Genomic DNA, 26,684 nt, shown 5'->3' with positions numbered 1-26,684 from the left:
GAGAGAAGGTCTTACAATTTGGGACCAATTGGCAGCATGAAAACAGAGGACCCTGTATATGACTAGTTATCAAAAAGCAAACAATGATCTAGTGGAGAGGGAAGATATATGAGAGCAAACAGGAAGCAAGAGAGGTGATGAAAGTCTGGGAGGAAAGGGAGCTACAGTAAGTGTTAAATTGCTTAAAATACCAGGGGTGCTATTCTAAGGTGACCAGACATCCCGCTTTTGGCGGGACAGTCCCGCTTTTGAGCAATTTGTCCCGCGTCCCGCGGCGTTTTAAAAAAGTCCCAATTTTTCATTCTGCCTCCTGAGTCCCCGCTGATGGCTAGAGGGAAAAAAAAACTGTTTAAACTCTTGCCGTGGGGCTTCAAAGGGCCAACCTACAGCTGATCAGTGTTAAAAAAAAAAATGAGTAGACCCATGCTGCAAAAATAGAAAAAACAGCCCCTACAGCTTCCGCTAGGTTAATTAGCTGCAAAAAGTTCCTGGAGCAATTTTTTCCCCCCTAGCTATGCTGAAAACAAAGGCGAAAGCGAAAGTAAAGCTGCAACGTGACAAAATGAGGCAGAGAGAGATTTCTTTCTTTTTCTTTTTCTTCACCAAAAAAAGTAGGCGCAAAAAACTGCAAACAATGGGAAATTTAGGGCAAAAGAGGAGAGTTCAAGATTTTAAAACATAAAAGAAAAAAAGCTCTATTTAACTAGGGAATTGTAATAATTGAGATACTATTAATAATTGTATATAGTGTTGAAAGCAGAAATGGTTAAGTTGTGGTTTGGAGGAATATATGGGGGAAATTATTTGGTTTATTATTATTGGTAAATATAATTAATTGATTTGTAAGAAATTGGATTGCATGGAAATAATTGGAATATTCATGTTCATATTGATTAATATACAAAAAAGATAGTTATATAACTAATTGATTTATATTAAAATGTTGAATTTGTATTAAACAACTGTATTACATAATTACATAATTAACCAATGTGAGGATGGATATAAAAATAGATGACAATGGGAAGGGGTATAATATAGAATAGAAGGGAAAAATTGAATTTGATTAAGATTAGAGATGAGGATGAAGGGTAATATTGGTTTTTTTAAATAATAGATGATGAATAAATATGGCAAAAAGGAAATATAGAAATTGTAAATTTAATTGAAATGACTAAACGCTGTTTAAATTTGTGAACCAGCCAAATATTCTGTTCAAAGAAAATACATTGTATGTTTGTATGTGTGTTTCTAATTATTGCTATTTATTCATATTTGTTCTCTTTTATTCTTTAAAGTTTAACAATTCATTCTTTATCTTAATATCTTTATATTTGCTTGGGGTTGGCTTTCTTCCCTTTCATCTTTTTTATTGTACAGCAATCTTTCTCCTCAAACCTACCACCTCTCTCTTTTCTTTCCTTCTTACTTTCTCTTCCCCCACCCTCTTTTTCTCCTCCCTACTTCCTCTTCCTTTCTCCTTCTCCTCTTCTCTTCCTCCCTCTCTTACCCTCACTCCTACTTTAATTTCCATTCCTTCATCCCTCTCTATTGCTGTATCTGTATAATGCATATGGACTACTCAGAGGGCTGAAAAAGTTATTTTTGACTGGTCCTCGCACTTTTGACCAGTCCTCGAACTTACGACTGTCCTCACATTTTACGTTTTTGCCCTATCTTGTCACCATGGTGAAGAGAAGCAGTTGTGAAATGAGTGACATGGTTGTTAAGAATGCTGCACGGGCATAAATGTGAGGATGGTCATAAGTGTGAGGACCAGTCAAAAGTGTGAGGACCTGTCAGAAATGACTTTTCAGCCCTCTGAGTAGTCCCTATACACATAGCCATGGCCACCCGGTCACATGACCAGCTAGCCACACCCACCCAGTCACATGGCCTCCAAGCCACGCCCACACAATAAGCCACGCCCACAATGGTGTCCTTCTTACCAATGTTAAAATCTGTTCACCTTACCCTATACACATAGCCACGCCCACCCAGTCACATGACCAGCTAGCCACGCCAACAAAATAAGCCACGCCCACAATGTCCCTCTTTACCAATGTTAAAATCTGGTCACCTTATGCTATTCAGAAGGTTCTGACAGGTTCTGGAGAACCAGTAGCAGAAATTTTGAGTAGTTTGGAGAACCAGCAAATACCACCACTGGCTGACCCCAGAGTGGAGTGGGAACGGAGATTTTGCAGTAACCTTCCCCCAGGAGTGGGGTGGGAACGGAGATTTTGCAGTAACCTTCTCCTGGAGTGGGGTGGGAATGGAGATTTTGCAGTATTCTTCTCCTGCCATGCCACCAAGCCATACCATGCCCACAGAACTGGTAGTAAAAAAAAAATTGAATTCCACCACTGTAAAATACATTATATTAATCATGCTCTTTCATAGTAACATAAAATATTGTATCACACATTATAATAGAGACAATGCTTGGTTGGTTCTAGAAAAGTTTTGGAATGTTCTGGCTTTTCAGACAGAATCTTGGTTGGTAACATTTCAAGAAAGACAGAAGCTCAATCTTGGACTGAAAAAAAGATTTAATTTAATTTAATCATATTTCTATGCCGCCCAACTCCCAAGGGACTCTGGGCGGCTAAGATGTTCTGAAAGTGAAATCAGTTCATTTTCCTACTTGTTTCTTTCATGCAAAAGAAGCTTTTTCATACAAAGCTTCTTTTGCATGAATAAATTATTGTTAGAACATAAATATTCTGTGTTTAATTAATATTATTTTTTTCTTTCTTAATATTTTTTAATATTTCTTTTTTATTTTTTTTTTATTGAAACAACATTATGCATCATAGGAGCCTGATATTTCTGCAGACGAAGGAAAAGCAGTCCAAGTGTACTTTGTCAGCATATATCATTGTACTCTCTGATAACACATAAAAGGCAGACTTGTAGCTGAGGGAATTTATTGGATCAAATGCATAAAAGCAAAAGTGTTTTGTGTGTTCTTACAACAGTAGCTCATTCGCAAATTACATTTTTGAAAGCAAACCCAGAGCCATTTGGGATAATACAGATGTGCAATGAAATACATATAATGAAAACTATAAATAAGAATATCAAGAACTGTAGCAACTCTCCAACAATCACAGCATGTACCTGGGATAAAATTAAGGGAGATTTTCCTCTCCACCTCCATCCTGAGTTTCTGGAGGAAAAGTAAGATATAAATTATATAACAATCATAATAACATACAGTGGGACTGGATGCATTGTTTTGATTGTTGTTTCAAATAATTATTTATGGTGAGAGGTAGCAGGGTGGATTCAATGCAAGGCTGTAGTGAACGCCTCTCTATTGAATGGGTGAGTAGCAAGAGATCTGATGGCCTCTGATTCAATTACTCACTTGCTGTTTGCCACCTATTTTCCAGCTGGATGGAGAGAGTAGGTGGTGAAAGGTTGCCCTCTAATTGTAAATCAGTCTTGCAATGGAATGATGGCCAAAACTGAAAATAAAAACTTTTATTGTCTACCGTATAAAATCTGAAAAACTCATAAGAGATATTTTGAATCCTAAGGGATGGATCCTGTGATCCACAAAGTCCTGTGATGTTTGTCTCTGAAAGCTGATTTTAAAAGATTCCTGTTTGGACCCTTTGGCTAGCAACATTTTGGTATGTTATTCACGGAATCTGAGTGCCAGTCTGAGCTTCTCTGTAGTGTTTGAACCATATTCAGACCCTCCTTGGACTTTTGCTTATTTGCATTTTGTCTGGTTCCAGATCTCTGTTTCCTTGAATTTTGCCCAATTCGTTGGCAAGAAGAATCATGCTTGATTCAGGGATGACAGAAAGGATTTTTAGTTGAAGTTCACAATATCAAAGGGAAAATTAAGAAAGAGACACTTATAAAGGGAGAAGAACATCCATAATCAAGGAAATTGCAGAATGAAGTGGCATACTTCTTTAAAAAAGGAATTTTAATTATAATTCAGTGCCTGAACATTCAGAAGTAATTTTGATTGACTTCAGTTAGATTAACTCTCACTAGGATTTTTAACATATAATACATTAGACAATTTTTGAATGTTGAAACCACAAATTTATGCTCAAGCTACTACTCACAGTTAGGCAGATACTCTGTATTCAAGCTGTAATTGTTCTGATTAGATCATTAATCTTGGGTCAATATATTTCTACCCACAGGCACATAATGGAATGGTGCATTTTATATCTTAGGGAAAAGTATCAGCATTACTGAGGAGTCTGTTAAATCAATATAAAGAGGCTAAATCATAAATGCCCTAACATAGAAATTGTGATTATTTTTTCCGTGCTGCAGGAAAGGGTAAGAAAACTGTTTATGAAAGGACCAAACCTCACATGAGAAAGGTAATAAAAGAAATCAAGAACAATGTCTTAGGTCTTTCTTCCTGATCTAAACCCAGATCTAAAAAAAAAATAATCCAATTATATTTGTACAAATGAATAAAGCATGCATTTTAATGTATTCTTATTTTAGTAATTTCATTATTTAAAACTGACATTTTTGGTTCTATTATTAGATCAGAAATTTATATTTCTTCTGCATTTTGATCATTGGCCATTCATTACAACAATCTGAATTTTTTTAAAAATCACTCCTTTATCAGATTTTGTACAAAATGAAAGGTATTCTGATAATTTCATTATGAAATTCAAATATCTTTCTGTTGAATCTGGTTTGCAAATTGCAGCAAGATATGATTTGATCAACCCTGATTCAAAGAAGAAAGAACAATTTGCATATCCTGCTAAAGTATAAAATATGTACCAATTACATAATTACTCTCTACATGGGGCTCCCCTTGAGGTGCACCCAGAGGCTCCAACTGGTCCAGAATGCAGCCGTGCGGGTGATTATGGGAGCCACAGGGCGCTCCCACGTAACACCTCTCCTGAGCAAGCTGCACTGGCTCCCAGTGGTCTTCCGGGTGCGCTTCAAGGTGTTGGTTCTCACCTTTAAAGTGCTCCATGGCATAGGGCCGGGATAACTGCGAGACCGCCTGCTGCTACCAACTACCTCCCACCGGCCAATACGCTCGCACAGAGAAGGCCTCCTCAGGGTGCCATCGGCCAAGCAATGTCGGCTGGCGGCCCCCAGGGGGAGAGCCTTCTCTGTGGGGACACCCAACCTGTGGAATGAGCTACCTCCTGGAATACGACTGATCCCGGACCTCCGCGCTTTCCGAAAGGCCCTGAAGACTTACTTATTCCAGCAAGCTGGCCTTGCTTAAAATGGTTTTAATGGGGTTTTTTAAACTTTCGATTTTATTGATTCTGGGTTTTAAATTGGGAATTTTTTGATTTTGCAGATCTGGGATTTTAAATTGGAAATGCCGATGATTTAATTTATTTTTAGTTTTTTCTTAACTTTTGTATTATATGTGTTTTAAGTTTGGCTGTTCACTGCCCTGAGTCCCCTAGGGGAGAAGGGGGGTATACAAGTTGAAATAAATAAATAAAGGAAGGAAGGAAGGGAGGGAGGGAGGAAGGAAGATTCCTTTTACAAACTGATTGGGTTGCTACATTAAGTGTGAACCCAATAATTATTATCCTATTCTATGTCTATGAAATGTGGAATTGTAATATATTTGAAGTTTCCAATTTGTTTTCTCTAAGCCTATTTTAAGATCTGAGATAGCTCTCTATTTTGTATCATCTCACTTTGATATGATGGAAAGAATAAGATTTTATTTTGCTTTTCCATGTATTAATACTTAACAGCATTCAATTTTATGGCATTTTAGCCATGGAATAGATATTTAAGTAATGATAACAATTAAGCCTCTATATTTTCTTATCTTTTATGTATGTTACAAAATAATCAGGGAGATAACACATCTAGCAATCACACACATTTATTAAATTGACATTTCATAATTTTTCCCTGCCGATTTGATAAGAGGGTCATGAATATATTTAAATACATTTTTCTCAGACTATTTGACACATTCCTTATTATCAAGAAGAATGAGCCAAACACAGCCATTTTTAATAATGTACTCAGCTAGCAGAGCTCCACTTGCAACTAATTAATCCCAGTTGGTTTTATATTCATCAGAATTGAATAGGATAGAAATAAAAAGGGGGGAGTCTTCCCCTTCTTTTATGATATCCTCACCCTGTCAGTACAATTGATTTGAGATGATGATTACATTAATTATCAGAGGATCTGCTTGGTTTTCCATCATGGTAGTCACTTATAATGCACATCTTTATCTATAATTGTAGTTCCAAATGACACTATAATTGCCTGCTCACTGTTGGAAGCATGTTTATGTATAGATAAGACAACGTGATGAAATGACAACTGCTAACACATGCCTTCATCCAGTTTAGGAATAAATTCATGCAGTAAATAATCATTATGCTTCAGGCTCTATCCCAGTTATAAAATAGCCATGGTAAATTTCCATTAGAAACTATTAAATATAGGGCTAGCAAATTAGGACTGCAAAAATTAAGACACAATTAAGAAAATGAATTTTTGGTACCTTTTTGCTACCATCTGCGGATGTTCCAGACTTCCGTGTTCAGTTTGTGTTCTGTTTTCAAAACAGAATCATTGTGCTTGACATGCAGTTTGGGGTGTGTTTTGAGTCAGGGTTGCCTCATGGTGGCTGCTTGGACAAGTCCCTGCAGTTTTGTTGGCAAGGTTTTTCAGAAGTGATTTCCCATTGCTTGTTTCCTAGGGCTGAGAAAGAGTGACTGGCCCAAAGGTCACCCAGCTGGGTTTGTGCTTAAGGGAGAGCTAGAACTCACAATCTTCTGGTTTCTAATCTGATGCTTTAATCACGACAGCAAACTGGCTCTCATTTTGTATCAGCAGTCCTATTAAATTATCGTGTTGATAGGGAATGCAGTATAATCTATATATTTTCAGAGGGACTTAATTTTCAGGTAAGGCAGGATTGCAGCTGTAATTCATGACTAGCTGAAGCTGAATTGAGATCTAAAATATTTTAGAAAAGAAATGGCAATGGATAAATTAATATTAAAATTTGAAATTATTACTGGGTTTCCAAGGTGTTTAAAATAAGGTTCTCTACCTGGAAATATCTTTCTCTTTCTCTCCTCCCCCCTCCCTTCATCCTTCCTAAACACACAAATGCACACAGACACAGACACACAAATACCTATGCACACATAAATTCTTTTTTGTACTCTGGAAAAAAGATTATCTTGTGACTGCCACCTTCCACTACAAATTAATGTAGCAAATGTAGCAAGTTTGCTGAAGAAGAAGAAATTTACTAGAGGAAGGGATTATCACACATGCAGCCAAAATGCAATGTTTTCAAAACAGAATCATTGTGCTTGACATGGAGTTTTATTTCAGAGTAGTCACAAAAGATTAAAAGAAGAATTTGCAGGCAGGAGCAACAATATAAAGAGCCGTTTATAAAGACACAGAAGTGACTTCAGTATGAACAGCAGGGAAAGGACGTTTTTCGTATCAGCTTCAACTTCCACTTTTCCAGTCATAGGGAAGTCTATGCGGTGGGATTTTGCTTTCATTTTTTCTATTCATTTCCTTTGAAAAAAATTTGTGAAAAAATATACACTTTCAGACCAATCACAAGCTAAGGGTGCGTTCAGCAAAATTCTCTCTTACTCTTTTGCATGACCATACTTTTCACAGTTTTTATTACTTGGCTGATGCCAAGTATTTTTTGCCAATCCAGAATTGGATTTTTGCCAATTCTGTGTCACTGGTGGCTTCTCAGTCATGCCAACCACAGCTGCCTAGTGCCAGCCCTGTCCTTTCCCCACAGTATCAGTGGAAGCTGAAGCTCACTCGTTATCCATTGGTATGTCCCACTTTTCTCCCTCCACTGCGCTGGTTAGCCTGACCGGTCATGGGGTGGGGGGGAGTAGATGGGCTGAAGTAGGAGACAGTGCCCAATTCTCCTTGCAATTCTTTCTTCATAGTTGTGTCCAGTAGGTTGGGCAACTGGCTAACCTCTCCAGTTCAAATCGCCTACATTTACTGTCACTGCGTTTTTGTATTTACCAGATGAGCTCTTATTTTTGAACTTTCAGACTTACCGTAGCTTGCCAAGTTCTTATCTTTAAGCTAACTGCGCATGTCCACATTCTTTCACTTTCTTCTAACTTTCTTTGTTCTCCGGCCAAGAGAGGTCTGGCAGGAACGCTGCCAAGATGTAACTAATTAGCTAGTGAGATGTTTTATTTTCTTTATAACAAATAAATGAGTTTTTCTTAGAAAATATATCTTTGGGTTTATTTTCTTAATGTATACTTCAAGGAAAGGTCACGATCCATTTCTCTAAATCAAGGTGCAATTACCCAAAAGCAGAATGGGATTAATTACCACCCAAACCCTGACTCAATGCACAATGAAGAAGAGAACAGGTGGTTGGTTTTCTCTCTGCGAAGTGATGCTCAGTGGGAAGAGAAATTGAGTCAGGGGCTCCAGTACTTATCTTCCTTTTAGGTCAGGAGTCCCCAAACACTTTAGCTCAACTTCATGAATTTTCAGATTGTTCACCAATCCCCAGATATTTATTATGTGAAAAAATTAAATAAATACTATGTTAACTAATAGTACTATGAATAACAATAACACTGACACTTCAAATAGTCTCATTGATACTGACCACTTTGGGGAAGATTTTAGGGAATAAAAGGGATCTAGACTTTGAAGGGCGGCTGAGGCAAAGCCGAATATGGAATGGGAGTTCAAAGCACAAGAGCTCTCCTTCTGCCCTTTCCTTTCCGTGGGGAGGGTTTAACAACACCGAGTTTTGTGGATCTCTCAGGCCAAGTCTTTGGTTACTTACTCTGCAGCTACTTGGCTAGCATTTCCTTGCCTGCAAGAACTTTCCTGTCACCAGAATTGACATCCTTCCAGACCAAGAAGGAAAACAGCACTGTGCACATTGTATATTGCTCTACTTGGGGCTATGGGGTCTGGGTTGGTGGGTGAGCAGGGGAACTTATGCCATGGTGACCATGTCTTCAAGAGTAGGGCAGCATCAGTTTGATAGACAGGCTTATTCAAGCACTGCCCACAATCCAGTATATGGTATGACTGGTGGCTGTCCGCCATGAGTTTTCGGATGTGGGGCAGACGGCATTTAGTCACTACAGGTAGTCTTCAACTTACAAGCATTTGTTTGGCAACTATTCAAAGTTACAAAGGTACTGTAAAAAGTGGCTTGCAACCGGTCTTTGCACTTACAATTATCACAGCTTCCCATAGTTACCTGATCAAAATTTGGGTGCTTAGCAACCAGCATATGTTTACAATGGTTGCAGCATCCCGGATCATATGATTGCCATTTGTGACTTTCCCAGCTGGCTTCAATAAGCAAATTCAACGAGAGAAGCCAGACTCACTTAATGACCACATGATTCCCTTAACAACTACAGTGATTCAGTTAACAACTATGGCAAAATAGGTTGTAAAATGGGAGTTACTTAACAACCACTTTGCTCAGCGATGGAAATTCTAGTACTAATTGTGGTCAAGGACTACATGTAGAGCAATGAGATCAAGAAAGCCGTACATGAATTTGTGATGAACAGAGAAGGCCTCCTAGCCAGCTGTCAGAATCAGCCCGTGAGGGAGATTTTTTTGACCATATCCTGCAGGCATCCCAGACACCAGAGGAAGGAAACAATCCCAAAGCACAACTGTAGAATCTAGTTACTGTGTCATGCCCGGTAACCATCCCAACAGGCGTCAACATGCCGCATAATGTCTCACCTGTAGGAGGTACACTTCAACAAAATGCTGCATCTCCATCCCAAGAGCAGAGCTCTTAAAACTGCCATCAGGGAGCTTCTGTTGCAGGCAGGACTACATGGTACACAAGACTCATTACTGTATATGGCTGGTGGTTTCAAACAGCTTTTCCGCCACAATACACATACAGAGCCGTAGAATTGCCACTAGGTACGCCTTCAGAATGATTGAAGGGAGTCCCGCTGATTTCAGTGGGATTTTGCAATCTTTGTAAGATTGCAAAGAAATTAGTTGAGATCTGTCAACCGGCTGAGAATAAAAGACCAGACTTGATCTTCACCCAACTGCTCCTTACCCTTTTCCGGAACTCATCCAGATCCCGCAATACTAGATAACAGAGCCAATTTAGATTTCTAAAAACCCGTTCCACAAAAATAAGGGGAAGGGAAGTAGCTCTGAATTTCTTCCCCTCTGTCCTGCTGTTTCCCCAGATCCAGCTTCTGTACCAGGTGGAAATCCCTTCCTCCTGGGATAAGATGATGGGGAAGGGGGGGGGAATGTGTGTGTGTGTGTGTGTGTGTGTGAGAGAGAGAGAGAGAGAGAGAGGGAGGGAGGGAGGGAGAGGGAGAGAGAGAAGCCGAGTTTTCATCGGATCCACTCAGAAGCCACCCAGATCGAGCGCCCGCCTCCTTTCCTTCCTCATTCATCCCTATCGCCAGCCGCTGGTAATGTTTGACCGCCTCCTTCCTGGTTGTTAGTTGCGAGGCTGCCTACCCAGGCGGCGAGTTGTTGTGGACGCTGGAGATCGTGCGCGCAAAACGAAGGTGGGCCGGGGAGTGTTGTAGCGGGATCCCGTCTCGGGGCAGCTGGCGCCTGTTCCCTCAGCTTTTTATTTTTTCCGTCTTCTTTTTCGCTTGAAACGACAAAGAGGTAAGTCCCAGACAAGGGTTTGCCCTCTTAAGACTGGGGCAAACCCCAAAGTTTTGCGGTGGTGAGGGGGAGGCAGGCGTCGAAGCTCCTAAGCCAGGGTACCATGGAGATCTACTTACGCTGTTCCGTGTCCCTCCAGTATTTCTTTCTGCTTAGAAGAATCGCGCCACACGTCAGAGCCTTCGAAGTGTACAACTTTACCTTCCCTCCTTCCCTTTGCCCGCTTCTCGTTAGTCGAGGACTTTGACTTTTATTATGCTGACCCGTTTGTCGTTTCTGACTCAGGAGGGGGAAGAACAAGTTGGGAGTTTGTTAAAAAAGGTCGACTTTGCCGTCAAGGAACCTTATCCCTGAAGGAGCAGGACACAGGTAGTCCTCGACTTAACAACAGTTCGTTTACTGACCATTCAAAGGGCCCTGAAAACTGTGACCTATGACGCCTTTTCAAAGTTACAGCCTTTGCAGGCATCCCCCCCCCATCATTGTGTAATCGAAATTCAGATGCTTGGCAACTGGTTCATACTTATGACCGTTGCCGGGACCCAAGGACATGTGATCACCTTTTGCAACCTTCTGACAAGCAGAGTCAATGGGGAAGCCAGATTCACTTATCAACTGCAATGTTTCACTTAACAACAGTGGCAAGAAAAGTCGTAAAACGGGACAAAAGTCACCTAAGTGTTTCACTTAACAACAGAAACGTTGGGCTCAATTGTGGTCGTAAGTCGAGGACTACCTGTATCTCTGCCGCAATCTGCCTACTTTTGGGATGCTGGATGGGGTTGGGGGTTCGGTGATCATGCCTCCTGTCTGTGCATACCTGAATATTGTTAACCTTGGCTAGAAAGAGGATGTGCTTAAATTGAAGATGTATTCTAGCCCGTGGGAACATTTTAACTGCAGGTTAGACACCAACAAGTGTTCATCATATAATTTTTCAAAGGAAGCCTCCAAGCCTTTAATGCATTTATATGAATATAAACAGATTTGTGTGGGCTAAATCAAACTATGGCTTGTTTAGCCTCAGCATAATGTGAATCCAGTTGTTGTTTATTTAAAACCACAGCTGAGCATTAATGGAATGTGAGATTGTCATCCTATTGAATGAGGAGAGAACTTTGAAGTTATGAATTGTGCATAGCTTTGGAGTATAATTGTTCGCTCCTAGACTGACAACTTTGCCAAAAAATACAAAAATCACAGGATAGATCAAATCAGAAAATAATAGCTTATTGAAAATCAGCATGTGAGCTTTAGAGCTTAATCTGTAGAGCTGCAGGCAATTTCTACTTAATCTGAATCATACAGGATTCTGAGCTGTACAGACTTAAACATCAATCACTACATCCTCCTACTCCCCCATCCCCATTCCACTTTTTTTTCTTGTTTTAAAAGTCTCTTGTCTGATGAAGAGTTTTGCTAAAAGTGAAAGCTTGCATCTAATGTAATAGTTCTCAATGTTTTCTATGCTCCACACTCCTAGGAAATATTTAATTAATGTTTGCACCCCCTACAAAAGTAATTGTCACTCATCACTAAGGGACACAAGCCACTCTTTGTTGCACCCCTTGAAATACCATCTTGTACTCTCTGAGGGTGCAGGGACTCCAGGTTGTAAAAATCTATTGATCTATTGTAAAAATCCAGTTGGTTCAATGAAGGCATTGCCAAAGTGGATTTGTGACCTGGATATATTTAGAATTTATGGTAAAGGAAAAGCATTCGGCACATGATCAGCAGCACTCTTTTTAATTCTTTTCAGAAGGAGGGATATTTTGCACCCCAGTATGTACAATATCCCATTTATAGCATCTTAAATAACAAATGTTCAATCAATCAGAATAGAGCTGGAAAGGACCTTAGAGGTCTTCTAGTCCACCCCCCTTCTTAAGCACGAGAACCTATACCATTTCAGACAAGTGACTATCCAGTCTCTTCTTAAAAATCTCCAATGATAAAGCACCCACAATTTCTGAAGGCAAGCTGTTCCACTGGTTAATTGTCCTCACTGTTAGGAAGTTTCTATTCTCCTTAGTTCCAGGTTGCTTCTCTCCTTGATTAGTTTCCGTCCATTGTTTCTTGTCCTGCCCTCTGGTGCTTTGGAAAATAAATTGACCCCCTCCTCTTTGTGGCAGCCCCTCAAATACTGGAATACTGCTGTCATGTCCCCAAGTCCTTCTTTTCTCTAGACTAGCCAAACCCAAATCCTGCAACCATTCTTCATATGTTTTAATCTCCAGACCTTTAACCATCTTAATTGCTCGTTTTTGCACTTTTTTCAAAGTATCAACATCTTTTTTGTAATGTGGTGACCAAAACTGGATGCAGTATTTCAGGTGTAGTCTTACTAAGGCTTTATAAAGCAGTACTAATACTTCATGTGATTTTGATTCTATCCCTCTGTTTATACAACCAAGGATTGTATTAGCTTTTTTGGCTGCCGCCGCACACTGCTGACTCATGTTTAAGTGATCATTCACTAGGACTCCGTGGTCCCTCTCATAGTTACTGTTTTTGAGCAAGGTTTCGCCTAATCTCTACTTGTACCTTTGGTTTTTCCTGCCCAAGTGTAAAACTTTGCTTTTTTCCCACATTAAATTTCATTTTGTTCGATAGGGCCCATTGTTTAAGTCTGTTAAGATCTTTTTGGATTCTGAGCTTGTCTTCTGGGGTGTTGGCTATTCCTGTCATCTGCAAATTTGATAAGTTCCCCTTCTATTCCCTCAACTAAGTCATTTATGAAGATATTGAAGAGTAGTGAACCTAAGATGGAACCTTGTGGTACTCCACTACTTAATTCCCTCCATGTGGATGTAATACCATTAAGAATTACTTGTAGAGTACAGTTTGTCAGCCAGTTACAAATCCATCTGGTCGTGATGCTGTCTATCCCACATTTTTCTAGCTTACCAAGAAATAAGTTGTGGTCAGTGGTGGGATTCAAGTAATTTAACAACCGGTTCTCTGCCCTAATGATTTCTTCCAACAACCAGTTTGCCAAACTGCTCAGAAAGTTAACAACCGGTTCTCCCGAAGTGGTGCGAACTGGCTGAATCCCACTACTGGTTGTGGTTTACTTTGTCAAATGCCTTGCTGAAGTCTCTATATACCGTACTATGTCCACAGCATTTTGCTGGTCTACTAATTTGGTCAGTTTGTCAAAGAATGAAATAAGATTGGTTTGACATGATCTGCTTTTAACAAACAGATGCACTGGCTACTAGTTATAATTTTGTTTCTAGATGTTCACGGATCTGTTTTTTAATCATTTTTTTCCAGTATCTTCCCAGGTATTGATATTAGGCTGATTGGTCTGTAGTTTCCTGAGTCTATTCCCCCCCCCCTTTTTAAAAAGATATAATATAATATGTAATATTATAGCTGGGATGGGAGACAGTCTGTGCCATAAGACTATTTCACCTGTCTACTGAAAATTGGCCACTTGATTATCAACTAACTCAAAGAGTTGCCGAGAAACAGCAGCTAAGGACTGAATTGGCAGCTCCCAATTGAAACATTTTTCCATTCATGTCCTGAACTATTTACTCTTCAGTTCACTCCTCTTATCAGTTGATAATGTTTTGCCTTGGAGGGTAACAGGAATGGCAATGTTTTTAGATGGGATGTGTTTTATGTGGGGCAATAGATTCCTGCACTGCTTTTGATCTATTTCATTTATGTCAACACTGCTTGTAAAATCTAGAGAAAGAGGAAAGATAATAATAGGAGGCAGCAAGGCTGGGGATCAAAAGTTATGCATTTCCCCATTAGAGCTCTCCCTAATCCAGGCCTTTAAATATTAAAAAAAAATTATTTCATTATAATTATTGTGATAAGATGTCTTCTAGGGGTTTTCCTGTACACCACACAAAATAATGTTTATTTAAAGGAGGCTTTGTTCTGTAATACTTTCCCAGAGGAGAATGTAGAAAAGCACTTACAGCAGCATTGGTGCTGCTGATATATTCTCAATCTTCCAGGAAAATTAAAAATAGGCAACTGCCACTGAGAAGTAAGCATGTAATTATTTTGATAAGTTAGGTCTGTTCTGAAATAGTTAACATGGGGAAAAGAGCTTTTGTCACAAACACTCCAGGGAAAAATTCAGTTCCTCCCTCCATGCCCGATCCAGTGAGAGGCTTTGGAAGAGAGGCTAAAATTTGTTGCAACTCTCTAAGGACTTGTTTTATAATTAGCAAAAATGCTTGATACTCATCACCATTTTCCCTGGAAACTCTTTAGTTATCATGCTGGAATGGAAGCCAATTCTATTTATTGGATTGTGACAGAAATACAAGTTTATGAATCCTGAAAAGCACTTTCTTCTCTCTTTTTTTGCCTTTTCTTGTTTATTTTATTATACTTGTCCCATCTTGAAATCTGGTGCTTATTTAACTTAAGTCTGTAAGTGTTGATCATTTGGATAAAGAACAGTACCACCTGTTTTCAAAAAGGAAAATAAAAAAGCTGGCTGGGTGACTTTAGGCCACTCACTCTGCCTCAGCCCAACCCACCTCACAGGATCGTAGTGGAGAAAATAGGAAGACAAAGAAATGTTAGGTATGTTCACCACTTTGAGTTATTTATAAAAATAATAAAAGCAGGATATAACTAAACAAATAAAGCAGCAACTACTGAGCCATGGCTCAAGGTTGATTCAGCCTTCCATCCTTCCAAGGTGGGTAAAATGAGGACCCAAATTGTTGGGGGCAATATGCTGAGTCTGTAAACCGCTTAGAGGGGGCTGTGTGAAGCGGTATATAAATCTAAGTGCTATTGCTAACTCAAGAAAAGATTCTTTAGAAGAATTTTTAAAAACAATAGCACATTTAACTTGAGTGGGGAACCTTAAAACAAAACATCAAAGACTGAATATCATCAGAAAGTACAGGAGCCTCACTCAATAAAAAGGAAAACTCACACAAAATAGCCAAGGAGTACATTGGAATGACATGTCTTAGAAAAAAGAATGTTTTCCCGAGGAGCTAGAAACTTTAACAGGAATACTGCAACACATTACATATCTCACTTCTAAGTTCCATATGTTTCTGTAGCCAGTTTGTATAAATCTCTTCTGTATGATCAATAGAAGCAAAGTAAAACCTCCTTCAACATAAGCTGTCCATGCAGTTTTCTTGGCAACAGCCTGAAAGCAAAGAATTTCCTGTGCTTTGTTTATTTACAACAGTAAAATCTTTGTGGGAGGGTCCAATCCACCATAGACGTACTGTAGCATGTTTTGTGGATCTCTATTGAGAAACTTACTTCCTTTACCCAGGGATTATTTGGAGTAGCAGGACATTACAAATAACGGGAGCTTTTCTTGTTCCGTGTCTGTGGAAGAGACATGCTGACACAGTTCCTCTGTGGAATGCTGACAAAGGAATAAGGGGAAAACAGATTCTATTGGTTATAAGAAACTCGGATGAAACTCAGAAAAAAATATTGTGGCAATTTAGAACTGACTGATTCTCTTGAACAAAATGACTGATTTTTACTATGATTAATCCTAATCAATCCACTGTAAAATCTACCACTTTTCTCCAGTGGGGGTTAGAAGATAGATGTTTTGTGGCCTTGCAACCTAAGACCAAGAGAGTGTGACTGGCTTGTAGTGTAAGAAAAGAAAATAGATATAAAGAAGTGGCTCCCAATATTCTTTACAGCAGTTATAAGAACAAGTATGTTTTAGCCTCTCTCTTTCACATAACAGCCTATCCCTCTTCTTTCTATAATCTATTCTACCTATTCATCAAAATCATAAATCACAAGTTCATTTTTTATTTACATAGAAAAAGTCCACAAGAGACTTCCAGTCACCAATAAATGTAGTTGTCTTTTCTCTAATCAAAGAAGTCAATTTATCAATTTCAGCAAAAGCTGTCACTTTCACCAACTATTCCTCCATACTGGACCCTGTTAAATCTTTCTATTTTTGTGCATATAGTAATCTTGCCAGAGTAATGATCTATTGAAATAATCTTCCACAGCTTTTTTTAACTGTTTATGTATTAATCCTGGAGCATAGTTGGGTTGGAGGTTAGCAAGACCATGTTCGAGACTCTAATGCTGCCATGCATGGGATGGGATGAGCTCTCGTCCTGTGCTCCAGCTGCTGCTGGGGTCATGATGATGGCAAATCCTTTCAACCCAGAAGTGCCTTGATACTTCTGACATGAGTGCAATGTGATCCATTAATCCTAAAAACAAAAAGTTCTGGCTTCAGTTGAATATTGATCTTTAAAATATCTGTATCAAAGTATGTATTTCAATCCAACATATTTTAGTTTTTTACATGTCCACTGGGCATGATAAAATGTCCCTTCATGTTATTCACATGTCCTTCCAAATGTTGGCATAAAATTAGCCATATTTCTAGAAACTGGATAGAAAGGGACCATGTGCCAAATTAATACGATAAGGACATAAATGCATTGAGAAAGCAAAAATGGACAGTTTTAAAAGTTTGCTTATTTTGCAGGTGAGAACCACAATATAGCCCTTACATACCCTAAGCTGTAGAAAATCCTGTTACCTATAATATAGTTTTAAGAATGTACCCTCAATTTTCTTTTTAATAAGTAATCATTGATCTGCTTTGCAGAATGCTTTTAAACAGGAGTTTATATTTCATCCCTGCTGCCAAACATCCAAGACTATTTGATATTATAATTTCTTGTTGAGTACTGTGATTACAAAAGCCCCACATGTGACATTTGTTCAAATCCAGCCACAGTTTATGCAATTTTAAGAATTAAAGGGGGAAAAAAACCCGTCTCACAACTAGGATTATATGTGCATGTTCAGCACAGCATTAGAAACCCCTTGGAGACTTGAGTTTCCCCCAACTTTTGATTGCTGTTGTTTCTTTAGATCTGATCCAGGAAATTGAGTTATTTGTATTATTCTTTTACGTGAAGTAGTCCTCAACTTATGACCACAATTGAGCCCAAAATTTATGTTGTTAAGTGAGAATATTTGTTAATGAATTTTGCCCCATTTTATGAACTTTCTTGTTATGCTTAAGTGAATCACTGCAGTGGATAATTTAGCAATCCCGTTGTTAAGTGAATCTGGCTTCCCCATTGACTTTGCTAGTTAGAAGGTCACAAAAGGTGATCACATGACCTTGGAACACGGCGACAGTCATAAATATGAACCAGTCGCCAAGCATCTGAATTTTGACCACATGGTCATGGGGATGCTGTAAAGGTCATAACTCTGAAAAATGGTCATAAGTCACATTTTTCAGTACTGTTGTAACTTTGAATGGTCACTAAACAAACTGTTGTAAGTCAAGGACTACCTTGATTTTGAGGTGGATTGTATTGATAGAGAGTGACTGGCCCCAGGTCACCCAGCCCATTATTCATGACTAAGGCAGGACTAGAACCAGTGGTGAAATCCAGCTGAACCCATCTGGCTTGCGCGAACCGGTAGGGCCAGTGGCGGGAGGTTCTGCCCCCCCCCAATCGGGACATCATTACATCCCATTTTTGACCCTCTGCACATGTGCAGAAGGCTCTGCGCATGCGCAGAAGAGACGCACACACTCACATTTCTGAACCGGTAGCGAAGGTAAGTGCATTTCACCGCTGACTAGAACTCACAGGTTCCTAATTTCTAGAACTGCACTTTAACCACTATACCAAACTGACCCTCATGATTTGTTGATTTGATCTGAAAAATTGGATCGATTTTAAATCAGTTTGAATGTCTTGAATGCATTTGAGATGGATAATTGATCATCAAAGGATTGAGGCAGTCTGAACCCCCATTTTGATTCAGACAAATATCTTATGTGCATGTACAGATAGGAGGTAGCTGCAACAAATGATCTAGCTTTCAAAATAGTGGGCATGTTTGGCCATCAAAAGCCCCATTCCTTCTTCTTTTCCTTATGTTTTATATAAAAAGGTGAGGCTTTCTTTGCCCTGTGGTGCCCATTTTGGAGCCAGTGACCGTGACTGTACTGAAATCCTTTCCATTGTCTGAATCAGATAATTTTAGCAGACTAGACAAATCAAGTAGCCAAAGCTTTCACTAAGTCGGCACAAATATTTGCAGAACTAATAGCATGTATATGACATTATCACTTGTTCAATAAGTTGACTGTTGTATGTCATGCCTTAATGAGCAAATGGGCAATTTGGTTGTTCATAAATCATCTTATTTTTTTTTTCTTCCTCTTTGACTAATTCAATGGGATTGCGGCTGTTGGTTTCTAAAGTGTGGCTTTGAAAATTTCCTGATTCTTTCTTAGTTGGGATTTGCTTTAATCGCAGGCAAAACCATTGCATGAAAAAACCAAACCCAATTAGTAAGCAATGTTTAAAGTAATATTTTAGCCAAGTTCAGCTGTAAGTATCTTGAAAATATACCAGGTGCACCAAAAAGATTGTTAAGAAGGGACTTAACAAAGACAAAGCTAAACGAACTTGGAAGTGCCTTCAAGAATTACTGTATCTCATGAAACTTCTGTAATGTGGCAGGATTTGTCCATACTAGTTATATGCCTCTTGAATTACTGTTTATTTTCTTAAGAAACTGCAAGAATACACTTGAAGGTTGAAAAGTTACTCTTGACAGAACAGTTAGAAACATGGGAGCCAGTTTGGTGTAATGATGAAGGTGCTGACCTAGAAACCAGGAACTGTGAGTTCTAATCTTGATTTAGACTAGATTTAGTTCTAGTCTTGACCTGAAAGCTAGCAGGGTGGGTTTGGGCTAATCATTCTCTCTCAGCCCAGCCCAGCCCAATGCACAGTTATTGTTGTTGTTGTGGGGAAAATAGGAGGGGGAAGGAGTATTAGATAGGTATGTCTGCCACTTTGAGTTACTTATAAAGTAATAAAGTTGAGATAAAAATCTAATTAAACAAGTAAATAAAATAAAATCCAGTAGAATGCCCGGCCTTCCTGGCTTGTCAATTTAGGTTTGCCAATGCCAGCTGAAACCAATCTTGGGGATTTTCCCTCTCCGCTAAATGTTTGCAAATGACTTAATAACTGCTAATTAAAATTAATTGCCTGCAAAGTAAAGCTTCCTACATACAAATACTAATTGATCCCTCTGTGCACATACCAATCTCATATAGATCCATACAAATTCATGGAAGAAAACCCCATGCCTATGTACACAGATTTATTCTGCCCCATTTTTTTTCACCAGAATCTTTAAAAAAGAAGGTTCATGTGATTCTGGATCGACTGCAGCATATTAGAACTGCATATGTTATTCTTGGCTACATCCACTGTAATTTTAATGTATTAAGACATCATTGTCTTGGAGGATTTGGAGGAACATGGAGGTTGGCTAGAGCTGCAGATGTGTGCTATAAAAATCCAGGGAAAGAATGTCAGAAATGGCATATAGAACATTCTACTTCCAGTGATCATTCTCAGTTCTGTTATCCACATCTGGATTGACTAAAAAAAATCACCACCAGAAAGTTTGTAGCAATGGAATATTGGTATCTCTAGTTTGTCAATATCTTTTTTCAAACAAGGAAGAAGATTTTCAAACCATATGGTCACTGTTAATAACATGTTACCTCCCTTGCCCAGTTTTTTCAATGTTATACTTATCAATTTAGAGCACATGTTGATCATTTAATATTGTTCTGTGTAGTTATACCTTTTATTGATTAGCTAAACAAAATAAAGACAATTAAGAAGATGAGATACAGAGAAAATAAGATGATGGGGCAGCTGCACTGAGAAGGGATAAGAAAAAAAATTGGATATGGAGTGAATAGGAATTCTAATAATAAATAAACATTGAGAGCATTTCCTGCTGCAATACCCTTAGAAACTCTAATTTAGAACATTTGGAGCATTTACAGCAATTCAGTGAAGTGAAGTGTTAAATGTCCAGTGAGTCTAAAGTACATTTCTTGGCCTTTAGCACTTCCTCTTTCTTTTAGGTGCTTACGTCAGGATGTGTGCTTTTTCTGATGTGAAACTCTTTAGAGCTTTTGATCCAGGAAGTGGTATATCTTAGAATAATCTTTAGCCGTTTCATAGTCCAGTACAATTGGTAAATATTATTTTCTTTTTTTTCTAGGGAGTGATTAAAAAAAAAAAAGAATAAGATCAGCTCTGAGAAAGAGTCCTGTTTCTTATAATTTTGCATTTTGGTCATAATCTATTAGCATATTTATAGTTCCCAGGCCAGATTTAGAGAATGGCTTTTATAATACAGCTTAACTGAAAAGTCACACTCATTTGGTTATCACTAGAAATTGTCATTTGTCTACTTATATCTGTACTCTGAACATCTGTGTTGCTATGTATTATTTTCTTTTTGCACTTTTTCAATGTATGGAAAGGTAAAAAAATTGTATTCTTATTGTATGCTACATTATTATAATCAATGAGCTCTTAGATGACGAATTATACATTGTGTATGTTTCCCCCCCTAATAAACAAGACTTAAAGATTTGGGTGTTACTATTGTGACAAGTTTATTTAAAGCAGATTAAAACGAATATTACCTTTTTAAAGTGAACATGTATTTATCATCTTCTCGCGTGAGCCCAGACTATTATTGGCCTGGATCTGATGTATGTTCTGAGGGTTCCTTGATGCTCTCTGAGCTTGGTTGTTTTCTTGCAGATGTTTCATTACCCAAATTAGGTAACATCATCAGTATTAGCACCGGCAAGCACCAAGGAACCCTCATTTCAACCCTGAGCTACAAAACAAATATTCTTCTTTATTGATATATGTTCTTCATTTTTAGTCATTTATTAAGCATGGCCTCAATAGATGAATAACTTCCTGCTGCTCTTTTTATTGAAATCACAGCTGTGTTTGAACTTTTCATGGAATCCAGCCCAGGCTGTAACAGGACATTGAAAAAACAGGGCTAAAGAGGAAATTCTGAAACCAGAAGTAAGTTTACTGAAAGAGGAAAGCACTCGAAATATATTCCATTGAATCATGTGGTATCTTATTCTGTAGCTATCACGTTTGCTACCATGTGTGGGGTGCAAAAAATCCAGACAAGCCAGCAGCAAAGAATGTTTTCTGTATCTCATTCTAGCTCGGATATGATAGCTGCATTTGAATCACTGTTCATGTGCTTTATGCTTTACATAATATTTACATTGATATTGATTGTTTCCTGATTGCTTATTTATACCCTATGACTATCATTAAGTGTTGTACCTTATGATTCTTGATGAGCGTATGCACCAAGACAAATTCCTTGTGTGTCCAATCACACTTGGCCAATTAAAAAAAATTCTATTCTAATTCTAAATTCTATTCTAACTATGTGGCAATTCTGTACATGGTTTAAAGTAAAACAAAACAAAACTGTTACCAAAACCAGTAATAAACATACCAAACATACCAAAGCCTTATAATAATATTAACAGTAATTTATTCAATTTATATGCTGTCCTAGTCCCAGTGACTCATTTAAGTACAGTTACTTTATCAACTATATTTTGGCTTAATTCAGGGAGTGGATCTAGCCAGCTTGTTACCTGTAAATCCCAGGAGTAGAACTTAAATAGCCAGTTTGTTAGAAGAGCAGAAATTATAAAACTAGCCATTCCATCATTCATTCACATGGGCTAAAAGTAGTCCTTGATTTAGACCAGGGGTCACCAACCTTTCAGACCTCATTCATAACTTTAAATCCTGCGGACCACTAATATGATCTGCCTAATGACTGGCTGGGTGGGCGTGGCTAGGTGGTCATGTGACTGGATGGGCATGGCCAACTTGATGTCACTCATGTCGAGAGGCGCCTCACCCTCCTCTACTTGCCCCTCCCCTCCCAGCCACTCCTCGTCTCCCCACCTGGGCTCCTTAGGGCCCCAACAGGAAGCAGTTGATAGAGCTAAGCAGTCACAAATAAGAAAGAGTTGGCAAAACAGCTCAGTTCAAATTGGACTTGACCAAGAAGGAGGCTCACTGAGGACTACGAGCATATGCTTTCCAAGCAGAGGGAAGACCTGCTGGGGTGCAAGGCCAGGTACCAGCGCCTGGAGACTCAGTGGGCTGAGATGGTCAGCCAGTTCCAGGCCATGATGCAGTCCCACTGGAATGAGGCTCTCCGTCTCTTTGCAACCATCGGTGCTTCCATCCAGCCTTTGCCCAAAGCCCTGCACTAGGAGGCTGAAGCAGTCCCCAAGTTGGAATTTCTGCCCCCCTCCGACCCACACAAAAAGACCCTGAAGGGGGAGACTCTCTGCAGCAACACAAACATTCATTCCACGTATCCGGCCCAGGGGCCGTAGTTTGAGGACCCCTGATTTAATGCAATATAAAAATGCAAATAATTTTTCTGTGAACCACCAAAATTTTCTCACAGACCACCAGTGGTCCACGGACCACCAGTTGGTGACCACTGATTTAGACTACAATTTTACCAGACTTTCCATTGCTAAGCAACAGTGGTTAAACGAGTTGTATCCAATTTTACAACCTTTTTTTTTCCTTTGGTTGTTAAGCAAATCACTGCTCATTTTAAGTAAATCATAAGTGAATCTGGCTTCCCCCATTGACTATTTGTCCGAAGCTGGCTGGGAAAGTTACAAATTGTGATCACATGACGCTGGGACACTGCAGTCACGGTAAAAACTTGGTGGTTACCAAGTGCACAAATTTGGATCATGTGCCTGTGGGGAGGTTGTGATGGTCATAAGTGCAAGGACCAGTTGTAAGTCACTTCTTTCAGTGCTGTTGTAATTTTGAATGATTGCTTAAACAAATGGTTGTAAGTCAAGAACTGCCTGTAATATACCAGTGGTAATCTAGCAAAGATTAATGAATGAATTAAAAAATAGGACTCATAGGTTCTCTCATGTTTGTTACTTTTCTAAAGGGGTTTCAACTTTTCAAACCCAGGCAGTAAAAGTAGTTGCTGTTATGGGGAAAATAGGAGGAAAAAGGTGTGCAGGTGTCTTCTCTGTCTTGAGTTATTTGTAAAAATAATAAAAGGTGGAATATAAATAAATAAATAAAGATTTGGAATGATTCTGTTCTGTATATAAGTTAAGAAACTGTCAACAGTGCCCATTTATTTCTAGTTTCATGGTTTGGTTTGGTTTAAAGAAATTAAGACAACATGAATGGTAAGGGGCATTATCAATTTTGTCTTCTTTTTGCATGGTGGGACTTTTTTTTTATCCCAAAATCCAGAGGGATTTGGTAATAGATCTGAACTCTCTTGTTGGTTGGGTCTTCTTGGTAAACCCAGAAACTAAGCTAAGCAGGGTTGGCCGTAGTACATCGATGAGAAACTAATTCTCAGGGCTGTAAAATAAGTTGGAGGATTTAACAAAAGCATTCTGAAATAAAACAATTTCTGTATTTTCCCAAGAAAACCGTATGAGACATGCTTTTGAAGTCAACAAGCACTTACCATGGTTTAAAGAAGGCCAACTTTTTATCAGTCAAGAAAAGGAAGGGTCAAAGAGAAGATGACAGCAGGCCACCATCCAGCTGGTTTTGTGGGAGGCTGGGAAATAAAAATGGACTGGCGTGGAATTTTACAGACAGATTGCTCTGTGTTGAAAAGTTTATCTAACTCTTTCCTCCTTTAATAGATTTGTATGGATAAAAATATATCGTAGAAAATGTGAGTCTTACAGATAGAAGGCAGTGTTAACCAAATCCTTTTATTTTTATTACTAAGTCAACTTCATAGGAAAGTCTTTGCTTAATTTAATAACTCTTCTTTCAGCTTCAATTTTCATTCTCTCCTTTTTAAAGTGAAAAATGGGCTAAAATGTGATAAGGTAAAGTTCCTTTCTTTCTCAAATATTCCGGTTCTTATTCTTAAAAAACGTGAAGAGGAGATGACAGCCACAATCCAGAATGTAACATCTATGGGGAGACTTTTAATGTTCTTTTCAGCAATCACCTTTCAAGTTCGCTTACAGAATTTGAAATGATCTTTTGGGAGGAAGGTGAAGAATATTCTTTGGGGGGGGTAGTTAAATTGGCCACTATTCAGTTGTTGTTCCAGGGATGAGGGTATTGAATTTGATTGCTTATTTACCTGTGGGGTGCCCAAAAGGAGGTGGTTATATTTATATATTATATTTATTAAATTTTTATACCGCCCCCTCTCCCGAAGGACTCGGGGCGGTGAACAGCCAAGATTAAAAAACATACAATATAAACATTAAAAAAAGAACACAACTACTCCATTGAAACCCCACTTTTTTCTTTTACATATGTTATAGTAATGGAATGTAGTGATGAGATGGACCTCCAGGAAGGAGGGGGTGCATTTTAGAAGAGTAAGAGGCAGCCCAGATACTAGATGTGAGGAAAAATGGCGAAGACAGCCCTTCACAGAGTTTATTGTAGATATAAATAGCAGAGTCCTCACTCTGGCAAGATTTTGTCTATAGGTATGAAACAATAAAGAACTTGGAAGAATTGCTATGTGTTATTCTTGGTTTTGAGCCTAATAGTTATGATGCAATAAAGGTATTCAGTCTAGTGATATAATTCCCATAAATTCAACCCACTGTGGTCTGTGGGCAAGGATTATATCAATTATGTTTCTGTACTACCGATAATTCAGATTTTATAAAACATTCCTGTCTTAAAAAAGAAATACTGTGATATCTTGCTTGAGTTTATTTTTTTTGTCCTTGAGCAATGGACAAAATGTATTTAATGCTGAGAATTTACAAGATTCATTGATCAGAAGACTGAAACTTGATTTAGTTTTGGTTTTAATTTTCACACTGATTTCAGTAACACACATTTTGTTTACTATACCTGCTCAAAAAAACCCATTTTTACAGAATTTCTTTTAGTATATTTGTCAGTATAAGGGGTGGGTTCTACTTACCTTTACTACCAGTTTGCATCACGCCCGCATGCGCAGATCACCTATGATGACATCCAGGTCATTGGGCAGAGCCTCCCGCCAGTTTTACTACCAGTTCCTGCAAACCGATCCGAACCGGGGCAACCCATCACTGGTCAGTATCAATGATATTCCATAGTAATTGAACCAAAAGTGACAGTATAGACTTTCTGTAAGATGAGAGACCAAATGATTCTATTGCTGCATCAGTGCCAAAAATCCATGACATTTTCAACCCACGTGATATCTCTAAAATAGTGAGATTTATAAAATGAATATCTTAAGCTAGTGGTGTTTGGGTTTCCTAGTTTGAGGGTTAAAAACTATCATTGCTTTTCTTTATAAATATGAGTAATTGAATATTAACTTTATTAAAAAGAAGAGAAGATAGAAGCTGGGATGTTTAAACTTCTAGTTTAACTACTGTGTTGTTTCTACATATTTTTAAAAAGCTAATCTTCATTGTAAACATAAACTATGATTTTGTTAACTGTAATTTACCACAGTGATATAATTGTGAACTACTGCAATGTCTAACTGGATCAGTGCAGCAAGAGAATTCACCCATTATGTTAAACCATGGCTTGTATACCCTAATTATGGTGTAGATGCCATAATTGGCCTAATTCAAACAATAGAATAATTTATTTCTGGTTCACTATGGAACAGAAAAGAGTTATTTTCTTTACCAGCTTCTATATGGACAATCATTCATTTGATTTTTTTTTCTGGAGAGATATTCACAAAAATATATGAATCTGCATAGTATAATATGTCATACATATGGGTCCCTGCATCATATAAAAGGAGAAAAATCATGCACATGTCCAACTTACACTTTGTCAGTCTAACGTTGCTACTCCAGCTACAATCAATCCTAGTCATTTCTTCTATCTACTCAACTCATTTACACAGTTTCATGTGTCTATGCAGATATTATGTCTTAGCCATTGGGTAGGAAATCAAAAAGTTGTTGCAAAGAAAGCCAGGAATCTCCTATTTTTCATGGGTTTGTATGGTAGCTTGGGAGAATGCAAGTTTGAGTAAAGGTGACACCGACAGAGTGCAATAAGGTTCAGGTTATAGGATAGGATAGGATAGGATAGGATAGGATAGGATAGGATAGGATAGGATAGGATAGGATAGGATAGGATAGGATAGGATAGGATAGGATAATAGAATAGAATAGA

The 26,684-nt window shown here is 38.5% G+C and overlaps 1 protein-coding gene across 3 annotated transcripts in view; it reads left to right on the top strand.

The window, feature by feature from the left end:
- PKIB (cAMP-dependent protein kinase inhibitor beta) overlaps positions 1-26,684 on the top strand; it is a 60,055-nt gene that overhangs the window by 8,254 nt on the left and 25,117 nt on the right. Inside the window, exons 1-2 of one of the 3 annotated variants that reach the window (XM_070932764.1) lie at positions 10,495-10,650; positions 21,459-21,545. The gene's annotated coding sequence lies outside the window, so the exon portion shown is untranslated. Of the gene's footprint in view, positions 1-10,494; positions 10,651-21,458; positions 21,546-26,684 lie in introns of those variants that run through there. The other 2 variants (XM_070932765.1, XM_070932767.1) reach the window with 2 other exon arrangements.

This window comes from Pituophis catenifer, unplaced genomic scaffold, assembly GCF_029215685.1.
Source record: "Pituophis catenifer annectens isolate HBS135680 unplaced genomic scaffold, rPitCat1.0.hap2 SCAF_1, whole genome shotgun sequence".
NCBI lineage: Eukaryota > Metazoa > Chordata > Lepidosauria > Squamata > Colubridae > Pituophis > Pituophis catenifer.
This window is presented reverse-complemented; position numbering and strand designations above follow the sequence as displayed.